We start from the raw sequence: 14,655 nt of genomic DNA, 5'->3' as shown, positions 1-14,655 counted from the left end.
GTGAATGAATGGAACATTCTGTAGTGGAGATAACAAAGATTTCTGAAGGCTGGTAGTGTGGTGGGACAATGAAGAGCTGAACAGGGTGGCGTGAATTGTCAATTAAACAGCACGGCTGCGAGTATGAACAGGCCTCTGAAAACCAGCATTGGCTTACTTGGACATTCACAAGTGGTGTAATGTTAACCAGGCGGGAGTGGAGAATCAGATAAACTCCAGACTCGCAGTGAATGAATGGAACATTCTGTAGTGGAGATTGCAATGATTTCTGAAATCTGGATTGTGGGGACACGAAAATGAAGAGCTGACCAGTGTTGAGTGGATAGCCTGTAAAAAGCCTCGGCTTCGAATGTGAACAGACCACTGAAAACCAGTATTGCATTACTTCGACTTTCAGCAGTGGTGTAACGAAAGCCTGCGTGGAGTGCAGATTCAGATGAATTCCAGATTCCCAGTGAATGAATGGAACATCCTGTAGTGGAGATTACAATGATTTCTGAAGGCTGGGTTGTGTGCACAGGAAAATGAGGAGCAAAACAGGTTGAGTGGATAGCCAATTGAACAGCACGACTGCGAACATGAACAGGCCTCTGAAAACCAGCATTGTTTTACTTGGACATTCACAAGTGGTGTAAGATAAATCTGCAGGTAGTGGAGATTCAGTTGAATTCCAGATTCGCAGTGAATGAATGGAACATTCTGTACTGGAGATTGCAATGATTTCTCAAGTCTGGATTGTTTGGACATGAAAATGAAGAGCTGACCACAGTTGTGTGGATACCCAGTAAAAAGCAGGGCTTAGAGTGTGAACAGACCGCTGAAAACCAGCATTGTGTTACTTGGACATTCATAAGTGGTGTAATGAAAGCCTACCTGGAGTGCAGATTCAGATGAATTCCAGATTGGCAGTGAATGAATGGAACATTCTGTACTGGCGATTCCAATGATTTCTGAAGTCTGATATTGTGGAAAAGAAAATGAAAGGCTGACCAGGTTTGAGTGGATAGACAATTGAACAGCACACTGCGAGTGTGAAAAGGCGGCTGAAAACCAGCATTGGATTACTTGGTCATTCACCAGTGCTGTAATGAAAACCTGCCTGGAGCGGAGAGTCAGATGAATTGCAGAATCGCAGTGAATGAATGGAACAGTCTGTAGTGGAGAGCCCAATGATTTCTGAAGGCTGGTTTGTGTGGAGAGGAAAATGAAGAGCTGACCAATATTGAGTGGATAGCCCATTGAACAGCACTTCTGCGAGTTGAACATGCCTCTGAAAACCAGTATTGAGTTACTTGGACATTCACCAGTGGCGTAACGAAAACCTGCCAGGAGTGGAGGTTCAGATGAATTCCAGATTCGCAGTGAATGAATGGAACATTCTCTAGTGGTGATTCCAATGATTTCTGAAGGCTGGGTTTTGTGGACACGAGAATGTAGAGCTGAACAGGGTGGAGTGGATAGCCAAATGAACAGCACGTCTCTTAGTATGAACAGGCCACTGAAAACCAGCATTGGCTTACTTGGACATTCACAAGTGGTGTAACGATAACCCGCCGGGAGTTGAGAGTCAGATGAATTTAAGATTCGCAGTGAATGAACGGAACATTCTGTGGAGGAGATACCAATTATTTCTGAAGGTTGGGTTATGAGGACAGGAAAATGTAGAGCTGAATAGGGTTGGGTGGATAGCAAATTGAACAGCACGGCTGAGTGTGTTAGCAGGCGGCTTAAAACCAGCATTGTCTTCCTTGGACATTTACCAGTGGTGTCACGAAAACCTTCCAGGAGTGGAGACTCTGATGAATTCCAGATTCGCGTGATTGAATGGAACATTCTGTAGTGGTGATTGCCAACATTTAGGAATCTGGATAGTCTGGACAGGATATTGAAGAGCTGACCGATATTGAGTGGATAGCCAATGAACAGCACGGTTTCGAGTGTGAACAGACCACTAAGAAGCAGCATTGCATTACTTGGACATTCATCAGTGGTGTAACGAAAGCCTTCCTGGAATGCAGATTCAGAGTATTTCCAGATTCACAGTGAATGAATGGAAATTTCTGTAGTAGAGATTCCAATGATTTCTGAACGCTGGGTTGTGTGGACAGGAAAATGAAGAGCTGACTAGGTTTGACTGGATTGCCAATTGAACAGCAAGGCTGTGAGTGTGAACAGCCGCTGAAAACCAGCATTGGATTACCTGGTCATTCACCAGTGTTGTTAGGAAAATCTGCCTGGTGTGGAGAGTCAGAGGAATTCCAGATTCGCAGGGAACGAATGGAACATTCTGAAGTGGAGATAAGAATGATTTCTGAAGGCTCGGTGTGTGGAAGGAAAATCAAGAGCTAACCAGCGTTCACTGGATAGCCAATTGAACAGCACGGCTGCGAGTGTTAACACGCAGCTGAAACCAGCCTTGGGTTGCTTGGACATTCACCAGTGGTGAAACGAAAACCTGCTGGGAGTGGAGAACAAGATGAATTCAAGATTCGCCTGAATAAATGAAACATTCTGTAGTGTAGATTGCAATGGTTTCTGAGGTTTGTATTGTCTGAACTGGAAAAAGAAGAACTCACCAGTGTTGAGTCGCTAGACCGTGAACAGCACGGGTTCGAGTGTGAATAGACCGCTGAAAACCATCATTGCGTTACTTGAACATTCAGCAGTGGTGCAATGAAAACCTGCCGGGAGTGGAGATTCAGATGAATTCCAGATTCGCAGTGAATGAATGGAACATTCTCTAGTGGTGATTCCAATGATTTCTGAAGGCTGGGTTTTGTGGACACGAAAATGTAGAGCTGAGCAGGGTGGAATGGATAGCCAAATGAACAGCACGTCTCGTAGTAAGAACAGGCCACTGAAAACCAGCTTTGGCTTAATTGGACATTCACAAGTGGTGTAACGAAAACCTGACGGGAGTTGAGAATTAGATGAATTTCAGATTTGCCGTCAATGAATGGAACATTCTGTGGAGGAGATACCAATTGTTTCTGAAGTTTGGGTTATGTGGACAGGAAAATGGAGCTGAAGAGGGTTGAGTGGATAGCAAATTGAACAGCACGGCTGAGAGTAGGAGCAGGCCACTTAAAACCAGCATTGGCTTACTTGGATATTTACCAGTGGTGTCACGAAAACCTGCCGGGAGTGGAGATTCAGATGAATTCCAGATTCGCTGTGAATGAATGGAACATTCTGTAGTGGAGATAACAATGATTTCTCCAGTCTCTGTGGTGTGGACAGGAAAATGTAGAGTTGGCCAGGGTTGAGTGGATAGCCAATTGAACAGCACCACTGCGCTTGTGAAGAAAACACTTAAAACATTGTGTTACTTGGACATTCAACAGTGGTGTAACGAAAACCTGCCGGGAGTGGAGGTTCAGAGGAATTCCAGATTCGCAGTGAATGAATGGAACATTCTCTAGTGGAGATTCCAACGATTTCTGAAGGCTGGGTCGTGTGGAAGGAAAATCAAGAACTAATCAGGATTTAGTGGAAAGCCAATTGTATAGCATGGCTGCGAGTGTGAACATGCAGCTGAAAACCAGCATTGGGTTACTTGGACATTCATCAGTGGTGTAAGGAAAACCTGCATGGAGTGGAGAGTCAGTTGAATTCCACATTCGCAGTGAATGAATGGAACATTCTGTAGAGGAGATTCCAATGATTTCTGAAGCCTGTGTTGTGTGGACAGGAAAATGAAGAGCTGACCAGGCTTGAATCGATAGCCAAGTAAACAGCAGGGCTGCGAATATGAACAGGCCGCTGAAAACCAGCATTGGGTTACTTGGACATTCAACAGTGGTGTAATGAAAACCTGCGTGGAGTTGAGAGTCAGATGAATTCCAGATTCGCAGTGAATGAATGGAACATTCTGTAGTGGAGATAACAAAGATTTCTGAAGGCTGGTAGTGTGGTGGGACAATGAAGAGCTGAACAGGGTGGCGTGAATTGTCAATTAAACAGCACGGCTGCGAGTATGAACAGGCCTCTGAAAACCAGCATTGGCTTACTTGGACATTCACAAGTGGTGTAATGTTAACCAGGCGGGAGTGGAGAATCAGATAAACTCCAGACTCGCAGTGAATGAATGGAACATTCTGTAGTGGAGATTGCAATGATTTCTGAAATCTGGATTGTGGGGACACGAAAATGAAGAGCTGACCAGTGTTGAGTGGATAGCCTGTAAAAAGCCTCGGCTTCGAATGTGAACAGACCACTGAAAACCAGTATTGCATTACTTCGACTTTCAGCAGTGGTGTAACGAAAGCCTGCGTGGAGTGCAGATTCAGATGAATTCCAGATTCCCAGTGAATGAATGGAACATCCTGTAGTGGAGATTACAATGATTTCTGAAGGCTGGGTTGTGTGCACAGGAAAATGAGGAGCAAAACAGGTTGAGTGGATAGCCAATTGAACAGCACGACTGCGAACATGAACAGGCCTCTGAAAACCAGCATTGTTTTACTTGGACATTCACAAGTGGTGTAAGATAAATCTGCAGGTAGTGGAGATTCAGTTGAATTCCAGATTCGCAGTGAATGAATGGAACATTCTGTACTGGAGATTGCAATGATTTCTCAAGTCTGGATTGTTTGGACATGAAAATGAAGAGCTGACCACAGTTGTGTGGATACCCAGTAAAAAGCAGGGCTTAGAGTGTGAACAGACCGCTGAAAACCAGCATTGTGTTACTTGGACATTCATAAGTGGTGTAATGAAAGCCTACCTGGAGTGCAGATTCAGATGAATTCCAGATTGGCAGTGAATGAATGGAACATTCTGTACTGGCGATTCCAATGATTTCTGAAGTCTGATATTGTGGAAAAGAAAATGAAAGGCTGACCAGGTTTGAGTGGATAGACAATTGAACAGCACACTGCGAGTGTGAAAAGGCGGCTGAAAACCAGCATTGGATTACTTGGTCATTCACCAGTGCTGTAATGAAAACCTGCCTGGAGCGGAGAGTCAGATGAATTGCAGAATCGCAGTGAATGAATGGAACAGTCTGTAGTGGAGAGCCCAATGATTTCTGAAGGCTGGTTTGTGTGGAGAGGAAAATGAAGAGCTGACCAATATTGAGTGGATAGCCCATTGAACAGCACTTCTGCGAGTTGAACATGCCTCTGAAAACCAGTATTGAGTTACTTGGACATTCACCAGTGGCGTAACGAAAACCTGCCAGGAGTGGAGGTTCAGATGAATTCCAGATTCGCAGTGAATGAATGGAACATTCTCTAGTGGTGATTCCAATGATTTCTGAAGGCTGGGTTTTGTGGACACGAAAATGTAGAGCTGAACAGGGTGGAGTGGATAGCCAAATGAACAGCACGTCTCTTAGTATGAACAGGCCACTGAAAACCAGCATTGGCTTACTTGGACATTCACAAGTGGTGTAACGATAACCCGCCGGGAGTTGAGAGTCAGATGAATTTAAGATTCGCAGTGAATGAACGGAACATTCTGTGGAGGAGATACCAATTATTTCTGAAGGTTGGGTTATGAGGACAGGAAAATGTAGAGCTGAATAGGGTTGGGTGGATAGCAAATTGAACAGCACGGCTGAGTGTGTTAGCAGGCGGCTTAAAACCAGCATTGTCTTCCTTGGACATTTACCAGTGGTGTCACGAAAACCTTCCAGGAGAGGAGACTATGATGAATTCCAGATTCGCGTGATTGAATGGAACATTCTGTAGTGGTGATTGCCAACATTTAGGAATCTGGATAGTCTGGACAGGATATTGAAGAGCTGACCGATATTGAGTGGATAGCCAATGAACAGCACGGTTTCGAGTGTGAACAGACCAATAAGAAGCAGCATTGCATTACTTGGACATTCATCAGTGGTGTAACGAAAGCCTTCCTGGAATGCAGATTCAGAGTATTTCCAGATTCACAGTGAATGAATGGAAATTTCTGTAGTAGAGATTCCAATGATTTCTGAACGCTGGGTTGTGTGGACAGGAAAATGAAGAGCTGACTAGGTTTGACTGGATTGCCAATTGAACAGCAAGGCTGTGAGTGTGAACAGCCGCTGAAAACCAGCATTGGATTACCTGGTCATTCACCAGTGTTGTTAGGAAAATCTGCCTGGTGTGGAGAGTCAGAGGAATTCCAGATTCGCAGGGAACGAATGGAACATTCTGAAGTGGAGATAAGAATGATTTCTGAAGGCTCGGTGTGTGGAAGGAAAATCAAGAGCTAACCAGCGTTCACTGGATAGCCAATTGAACAGCACGGCTGCGAGTGTTAACACGCAGCTGAAACCAGCCTTGGGTTGCTTGGACATTCACCAGTGGTGAAACGAAAACCTGCTGGGAGTGGAGAACAAGATGAATTCAAGATTCGCCTGAATGAATGAAACATTCTGTAGTGTAGATTGCAATGGTTTCTGAGGTTTGTATTGTCTGAACTGGAAAAAGAAGAACTCACCAGTGTTGAGTCGCTAGACCGTGAACAGCACGGGTTCGAGTGTGAATAGACCGCTGAAAACCATCATTGCGTTACTTGAACATTCAGCAGTGGTGCAATGAAAACCTGCCGGGAGTGGAGATTCAGATGAATTCCAGATTCGCAGTGAATGAATGGAACATTCTCTAGTGGTGATTCCAATGATTTCTGAAGGCTGGGTTTTGTGGACACGAAAATGTAGAGCTGAGCAGGGTGGAATGGATAGCCAAATGAACAGCACGTCTCGTAGTAAGAACAGGCCACTGAAAACCAGCTTTGGCTTAATTGGACATTCACAAGTGGTGTAACGAAAACCTGACGGGAGTTGAGAATTAGATGAACTTCAGATTTGCCGTCAATGAATGGAACATTCTGTGGAGGAGATACCAATTGTTTCTGAAGTTTGGGTTATGTGGACAGGAAAATGGAGCTGAAGAGGGTTGAGTGGATAGCAAATTGAACAGCACGGCTGAGAGTATGAGCAGGCCACTTAAAACCAGCATTGGCTTACTTGGATATTTACCAGTGGTGTCACGAAAACCTGCCGGGAGTGGAGATTCAGATGAATTCCAGATTCGCTGTGAATGAATGGAACATTCTGTAGTGGAGATAACAATGATTTCTCCAGTCTCTGTGGTGTGGACAGGAAAATGTAGAGCTGGCCAGGGTTGAGTGGATAGCCAATTGAACAGCACCACTGCGCTTGTGAAGAAAACACTTAAAACATTGGGTTACTTGGACATTCAACAGTGGTGTAACGAAAACCTGCCGGGAGTGGAGGTTCAGAGGAATTCCAGATTCGCAGTGAATGAATGGAACATTCTCTAGTGGAGATTCCAACGATTTCTGAAGGCTGGGTCGTGTGGAAGGAAAATCAAGAACTAATCAGGATTTAGTGGAAAGCCAATTGTATAGCATGGCTGCGAGTGTGAACATGCAGCTGAAAACCAGCATTGGGTTACTTGGACATTCATCAGTGGTGTAAGGAAAACCTGCATGGAGTGGAGAGTCAGTTGAATTCCACATTCGCAGTGAATGAATGGAACATTCTGTAGAGGAGATTCCAATGATTTCTGAAGCCTGTGTTGTGTGGACAGGAAAATGAAGAGCTGACCAGGCTTGAATCGATAGCCAAGTAAACAGCAGGGCTGCGAATATGAACAGGCCGCTGAAAACCAGCATTGGGTTACTTGGACATTCAACAGTGGTGTAATGAAAACCTGCGTGGAGTTGAGAGTCAGATGAATTCCAGATTCGCAGTGAATGAATGGAACGTTCTGTAGTGGAGATAACAAAGATTTCTGAAGGCTGGTAGTGTGGTGGGACAATGAAGAGCTGAACAGGGTGGCGTGAATTGTCAATTAAACAGCACGGCTGCGAGTATGAACAGGCCTCTGAAAACCAGCATTGGCTTACTTGGACATTCACAAGTGGTGTAATGTTAACCAGGCGGGAGTGGAGAATCAGATAAACTCCAGACTCGCAGTGAATGAATGGAACATTCTGTAGTGGAGATTGCAATGATTTCTGAAATCTGGATTGTGGGGACACGAAAATGAAGAGCTGACCAGTGTTGAGTGGATAGCCTGTAAAAAGCCTCGGCTTCGAATGTGAACAGACCACTGAAAACCAGTATTGCATTACTTCGACTTTCAGCAGTGGTGTAACGAAAGCCTGCGTGGAGTGCAGATTCAGATGAATTCCAGATTCCCAGTGAATGAATGGAACATCCTGTAGTGGAGATTACAATGATTTCTGAAGGCTGGGTTGTGTGCACAGGAAAATGAGGAGCAAAACAGGTTGAGTGGATAGCCAATTGAACAGCACGACTGCGAACATGAACAGGCCTCTGAAAACCAGCATTGTTTTACTTGGACATTCACAAGTGGTGTAAGATAAATCTGCAGGTAGTGGAGATTCAGTTGAATTCCAGATTCGCAGTGAATGAATGGAACATTCTGTACTGGAGATTGCAATGATTTCTCAAGTCTGGATTGTTTGGACATGAAAATGAAGAGCTGACCACAGTTGTGTGGATACCCAGTAAAAAGCAGGGCTTAGAGTGTGAACAGACCGCTGAAAACCAGCATTGTGTTACTTGGACATTCATAAGTGGTGTAATGAAAGCCTACCTGGAGTGCAGATTCAGATGAATTCCAGATTGGCAGTGAATGAATGGAACATTCTGTACTGGCGATTCCAATGATTTCTGAAGTCTGATATTGTGGAAAAGAAAATGAAAGGCTGACCAGGTTTGAGTGGATAGACAATTGAACAGCACACTGCGAGTGTGAAAAGGCGGCTGAAAACCAGCATTGGATTACTTGGTCATTCACCAGTGCTGTAATGAAAACCTGCCTGGAGCGGAGAGTCAGATGAATTGCAGAATCGCAGTGAATGAATGGAACAGTCTGTAGTGGAGAGCCCAATGATTTCTGAAGGCTGGTTTGTGTGGAGAGGAAAATGAAGAGCTGACCAATATTGAGTGGATAGCCCATTGAACAGCACTTCTGCGAGTTGAACATGCCTCTGAAAACCAGTATTGAGTTACTTGGACATTCACCAGTGGCGTAACGAAAACCTGCCAGGAGTGGAGGTTCAGATGAATTCCAGATTCGCAGTGAATGAATGGAACATTCTCTAGTGGTGATTCCAATGATTTCTGAAGGCTGGGTTTTGTGGACACGAAAATGTAGAGCTGAACAGGGTGGAGTGGATAGCCAAATGAACAGCACGTCTCTTAGTATGAACAGGCCACTGAAAACCAGCATTGGCTTACTTGGACATTCACAAGTGGTGTAACGATAACCCGCCGGGAGTTGAGAGTCAGATGAATTTAAGATTCGCAGTGAATGAACGGAACATTCTGTGGAGGAGATACCAATTATTTCTGAAGGTTGGGTTATGAGGACAGGAAAATGTAGAGCTGAATAGTGTTGGGTGGATAGCAAATTGAACAGCACGGCTGAGTGTGTTAGCAGGCGGCTTAAAACCAGCATTGTCTTCCTTGGACATTTACCAGTGGTGTCACGAAAACCTTCCAGGAGTGGAGACTCTGATGAATTCCAGATTCGCGTGATTGAATGGAACATTCTGTAGTGGTGATTGCCAACATTTAGGAATCTGGATAGTCTGGACAGGATATTGAAGAGCTGACCGATATTGAGTGGATAGCCAATGAACAGCACGGTTTCGAGTGTGAACAGACCACTAAGAAGCAGCATTGCATTACTTGGACATTCATCAGTGGTGTAACGAAAGCCTTCCTGGAATGCAGATTCAGAGTATTTCCAGATTCACAGTGAATGAATGGAAATTTCTGTAGTAGAGATTCCAATGATTTCTGAACGCTGGGTTGTGTGGACAGGAAAATGAAGAGCTGACTAGGTTTGACTGGATTGCCAATTGAACAGCAAGGCTGTGAGTGTGAACAGCCGCTGAAAACCAGCATTGGATTACCTGGTCATTCACCAGTGTTGTTAGGAAAATCTGCCTGGTGTGGAGAGTCAGAGGAATTCCAGATTCGCAGGGAACGAATGGAACACTCTGAAGTGGAGATAAGAATGATTTCTGAAGGCTCGGTGTGTGGAAGGAAAATCAAGAGCTAACCAGCGTTCACTGGATAGCCAATTGAACAGCACGGCTGTGAGTGTTAACACGCAGCTGAAACCAGCCTTGGGTTGCTTGGACATTCACCAGTGGTGAAACGAAAACCTGCTGGGAGTGGAGAACAAGATGAATTCAAGATTCGCCTGAATGAATGAAACATTCTGTAGTGTAGATTGCAATGGTTTCTGAGGTTTGTATTGTCTGAACTGGAAAAAGAAGAACTCACCAGTGTTGAGTCGCTAGACCGTGAACAGCACGGGTTCGAGTGTGAATAGACCGCTGAAAACCATCATTGCGTTACTTGAACATTCAGCAGTGGTGCAATGAAAACCTGCCGGGAGTGGAGATTCAGATGAATTCCAGATTCGCAGTGAATGAATGGAACATTCTCTAGTGGTGATTCCAATGATTTCTGAAGGCTGGGTTTTGTGGACACGAAAATGTAGAGCTGAACAGGGTGGAATGGATAGCCAAATGAACAGCACGTCTCGTAGTAAGAACAGGCCACTGAAAACCAGCTTTGGCTTAATTGGACATTCACAAGTGGTGTAACGAAAACCTGACGGGAGTTGAGAATTAGATGAATTTCAGATTTGCCGTCAATGAATGGAACATTCTGTGGAGGAGATACCAATTGTTTCTGAAGTTTGGGTTATGTGGACAGGAAAATGGAGCTGAAGAGGGTTGAGTGGATAGCAAATTGAACAGCACGGCTGAGAGTATGAGCAGGCCACTTAAAACCAGCATTGGCTTACTTGGATATTTACCAGTGGTGTCACGAAAACCTGCCGGGAGTGGAGATTCAGATGAATTCCAGATTCGCTGTGAATGAATGGAACATTCTGTAGTGGAGATAACAATGATTTCTCCAGTCTCTGTGGTGTGGACAGGAAAATGTAGAGCTGGCCAGGGTTGAGTGGATAGCCAATTGAACAGCACCACTGCGCTTGTGAAGAAAACACTTAAAACATTGGGTTACTTGGACATTCAACAGTGGTGTAACGAAAACCTGCCGGGAGTGGAGGTTCAGAGGAATTCCAGATTCGCAGTGAATGAATGGAACATTCTCTAGTGGAGATTCCAACGATTTCTGAAGGCTGGGTCGTGTGGAAGGAAAATCAAGAACTAATCAGGATTTAGTGGAAAGCCAATTGTATAGCATGGCTGCGAGTGTGAACATGCAGCTGAAAACCAGCATTGGGTTACTTGGACATTCATCAGTGGTGTAAGGAAAACCTGCATGGAGTGGAGAGTCAGTTGAATTCCACATTCGCAGTGAATGAATGGAACATTCTGTAGAGGAGATTCCAATGATTTCTGAAGCCTGTGTTGTGTGGACAGGAAAATGAAGAGCTGACCAGGCTTGAATCGATAGCCAAGTAAACAGCAGGGCTGCGAATATGAACAGGCCGCTGAAAACCAGCATTGGGTTACTTGGACATTCAACAGTGGTGTAATGAAAACCTGCGTGGAGTTGAGAGTCAGATGAATTCCAGATTCGCAGTGAATGAATGGAACGTTCTGTAGTGGAGATAACAAAGATTTCTGAAGGCTGGTAGTGTGGTGGGACAATGAAGAGCTGAACAGGGTGGAGTGAATTGTCAATTAAACAGCACGGCTGCGAGTATGAACAGGCCTCTGAAAACCAGCATTGGCTTACTTGGACATTCACAAGTGGTGTAATGTTAACCAGGCGGGAGTGGAGAATCAGATAAACTCCAGACTCGCAGTGAATGAATGGAACATTCTGTAGTGGAGATTGCAATGATTTCTGAAATCTGGATTGTGGGGACACGAAAATGAAGAGCTGACCAGTGTTGAGTGGATAGCCTGTAAAAAGCCTCGGCTTCGAATGTGAACAGACCACTGAAAACCAGTATTGCATTACTTCGACTTTCAGCAGTGGTGTAACGAAAGCCTGCGTGGAGTGCAGATTCAGATGAATTCCAGATTCCCAGTGAATGAATGGAACATCCTGTAGTGGAGATTACAATGATTTCTGAAGGCTGGGTTGTGTGCACAGGAAAATGAGGAGCAAAACAGGTTGAGTGGATAGCCAATTGAACAGCACGACTGCGAACATGAACAGGCCTCTGAAAACCAGCATTGTTTTACTTGGACATTCACAAGTGGTGTAAGATAAATCTGCAGGTAGTGGAGATTCAGTTGAATTCCAGATTCGCAGTGAATGAATGGAACATTCTGTACTGGAGATTGCAATGATTTCTCAAGTCTGGATTGTTTGGACATGAAAATGAAGAGCTGACCACAGTTGTGTGGATACCCAGTAAAAAGCAGGGCTTAGAGTGTGAACAGACCGCTGAAAACCAGCATTGTGTTACTTGGACATTCATAAGTGGTGTAATGAAAGCCTACCTGGAGTGCAGATTCAGATGAATTCCAGATTGGCAGTGAATGAATGGAACATTCTGTACTGGCGATTCCAATGATTTCTGAAGTCTGATATTGTGGAAAAGAAAATGAAAGGCTGACCAGGTTTGAGTGGATAGACAATTGAACAGCACACTGCGAGTGTGAAAAGGCGGCTGAAAACCAGCATTGGATTACTTGGTCATTCACCAGTGCTGTAATGAAAACCTGCCTGGAGCGGAGAGTCAGATGAATTGCAGAATCGCAGTGAATGAATGGAACAGTCTGTAGTGGAGAGCCCAATGATTTCTGAAGGCTGGTTTGTGTGGAGAGGAAAATGAAGAGCTGACCAATATTGAGTGGATAGCCCATTGAACAGCACTTCTGCGAGTTGAACATGCCTCTGAAAACCAGTATTGAGTTACTTGGACATTCACCAGTGGCGTAACGAAAACCTGCCAGGAGTGGAGGTTCAGAGGAATTCCAGATTCGCAGTGAATGAATGGAACATTCTCTAGTGGTGATTCCAATGATTTCTGAAGGCTGGGTTTTGTGGACACAAAAATGTAGAGCTGAACAGGGTGGAGTGGATAGCCAAATGAACAGCACGTCTCTTAGTATGAACAGGCCACTGAAAACCAGCATTGGCTTACTTGGACATTCACAAGTGGTGTAACGATAACCCGCCGGGAGTTGAGAGTCAGATGAATTTAAGATTCGCAGTGAATGAACGGAACATTCTGTGGAGGAGATACCAATTATTTCTGAAGGTTGGGTTATGAGGACAGGAAAATGTAGAGCTGAATAGGGTTGGGTGGATAGCAAATTGAACAGCACGGCTGAGTGTGTTAGCAGGCGGCTTAAAACCAGCATTGTCTTCCTTGGACATTTACCAGTGGTGTCACGAAAACCTTCCAGGAGTGGAGACTCTGATGAATTCCAGATTCGCGTGATTGAATGGAACATTCTGTAGTGGTGATTGCCAACATTTAGGAATCTGGATAGTCTGGACAGGATATTGAAGAGCTGACCGATATTGAGTGGATAGCCAATGAACAGCACGGTTTCGAGTGTGAACAGACCACTAAGAAGCAGCATTGCATTACTTGGACATTCATCAGTGGTGTAACGAAAGCCTTCCTGGAATGCAGATTCAGAGTATTTCCAGATTCACAGTGAATGAATGGAAATTTCTGTAGTAGAGATTCCAATGATTTCTGAACGCTGGGTTGTGTGGACAGGAAAATGAAGAGCTGACTAGGTTTGACTGGATTGCCAATTGAACAGCAAGGCTGTGAGTGTGAACAGCCGCTGAAAACCAGCATTGGATTACCTGGTCATTCACCAGTGTTGTTAGGAAAATCTGCCTGGTGTGGAGAGTCAGAGGAATTCCAGATTCGCAGGGAACGAATGGAACATTCTGAAGTGGAGATAAGAATGATTTCTGAAGGCTCGGTGTGTGGAAGGAAAATCAAGAGCTAACCAGCGTTCACTGGATAGCCAATTGAACAGCACGGCTGCGAGTGTTAACACGCAGCTGAAACCAGCCTTGGGTTGCTTGGACATTCACCAGTGGTGAAACGAAAACCTGCTGGGAGTGGAGAACAAGATGAATTCAAGATTCGCCTGAATGAATGAAACATTCTGTAGTGTAGATTGCAATGGTTTCTGAGGTTTGTATTGTCTGAACTGGAAAAAGAAGAACTCACCAGTGTTGAGTCGCTAGACCGTGAACAGCACGGGTTCGAGTGTGAATAGACCGCTGAAAACCATCATTGCGTTACTTGAACATTCAGCAGTGGTGCAATGAAAACCTGCCGGGAGTGGAGATTCAGATGAATTCCAGATTCGCAGTGAATGAATGGAACATTCTCTAGTGGTGATTCCAATGATTTCTGAAGGCTGGGTTTTGTGGACACGAAAATGTAGAGCTGAACAGGGTGGAATGTATAGCCAAATGAACAGCACGTCTCGTAGTAAGAACAGGCCACTGAAAACCAGCTTTGGCTTAATTGGACATTCACAAGTGGTGTAACGAAAACCTGACGGGAGTTGAGAATTAGATGAATTTCAGATTTGCCGTCAATGAATGGAACATTCTGTGGAGGAGATACCAATTGTTTCTGAAGTTTGGGTTATGTGGACAGGAAAATGGAGCTGAAGAGGGTTGAGTGGATAGCAAATTGAACAGCACGGCTGAGAGTATGAGCAGGCCACTTAAAACCAGCA

This window comes from Sorex fumeus, unplaced genomic scaffold, assembly GCF_029834395.1.
Source record: "Sorex fumeus unplaced genomic scaffold, SorFum_2.1 ptg000252l, whole genome shotgun sequence".
Taxonomy (NCBI): domain Eukaryota; kingdom Metazoa; phylum Chordata; class Mammalia; order Eulipotyphla; family Soricidae; genus Sorex; species Sorex fumeus.
The sequence above is the reverse complement of the archived record's forward strand: the minus strand, read 5'-3'. Positions refer to the sequence as shown.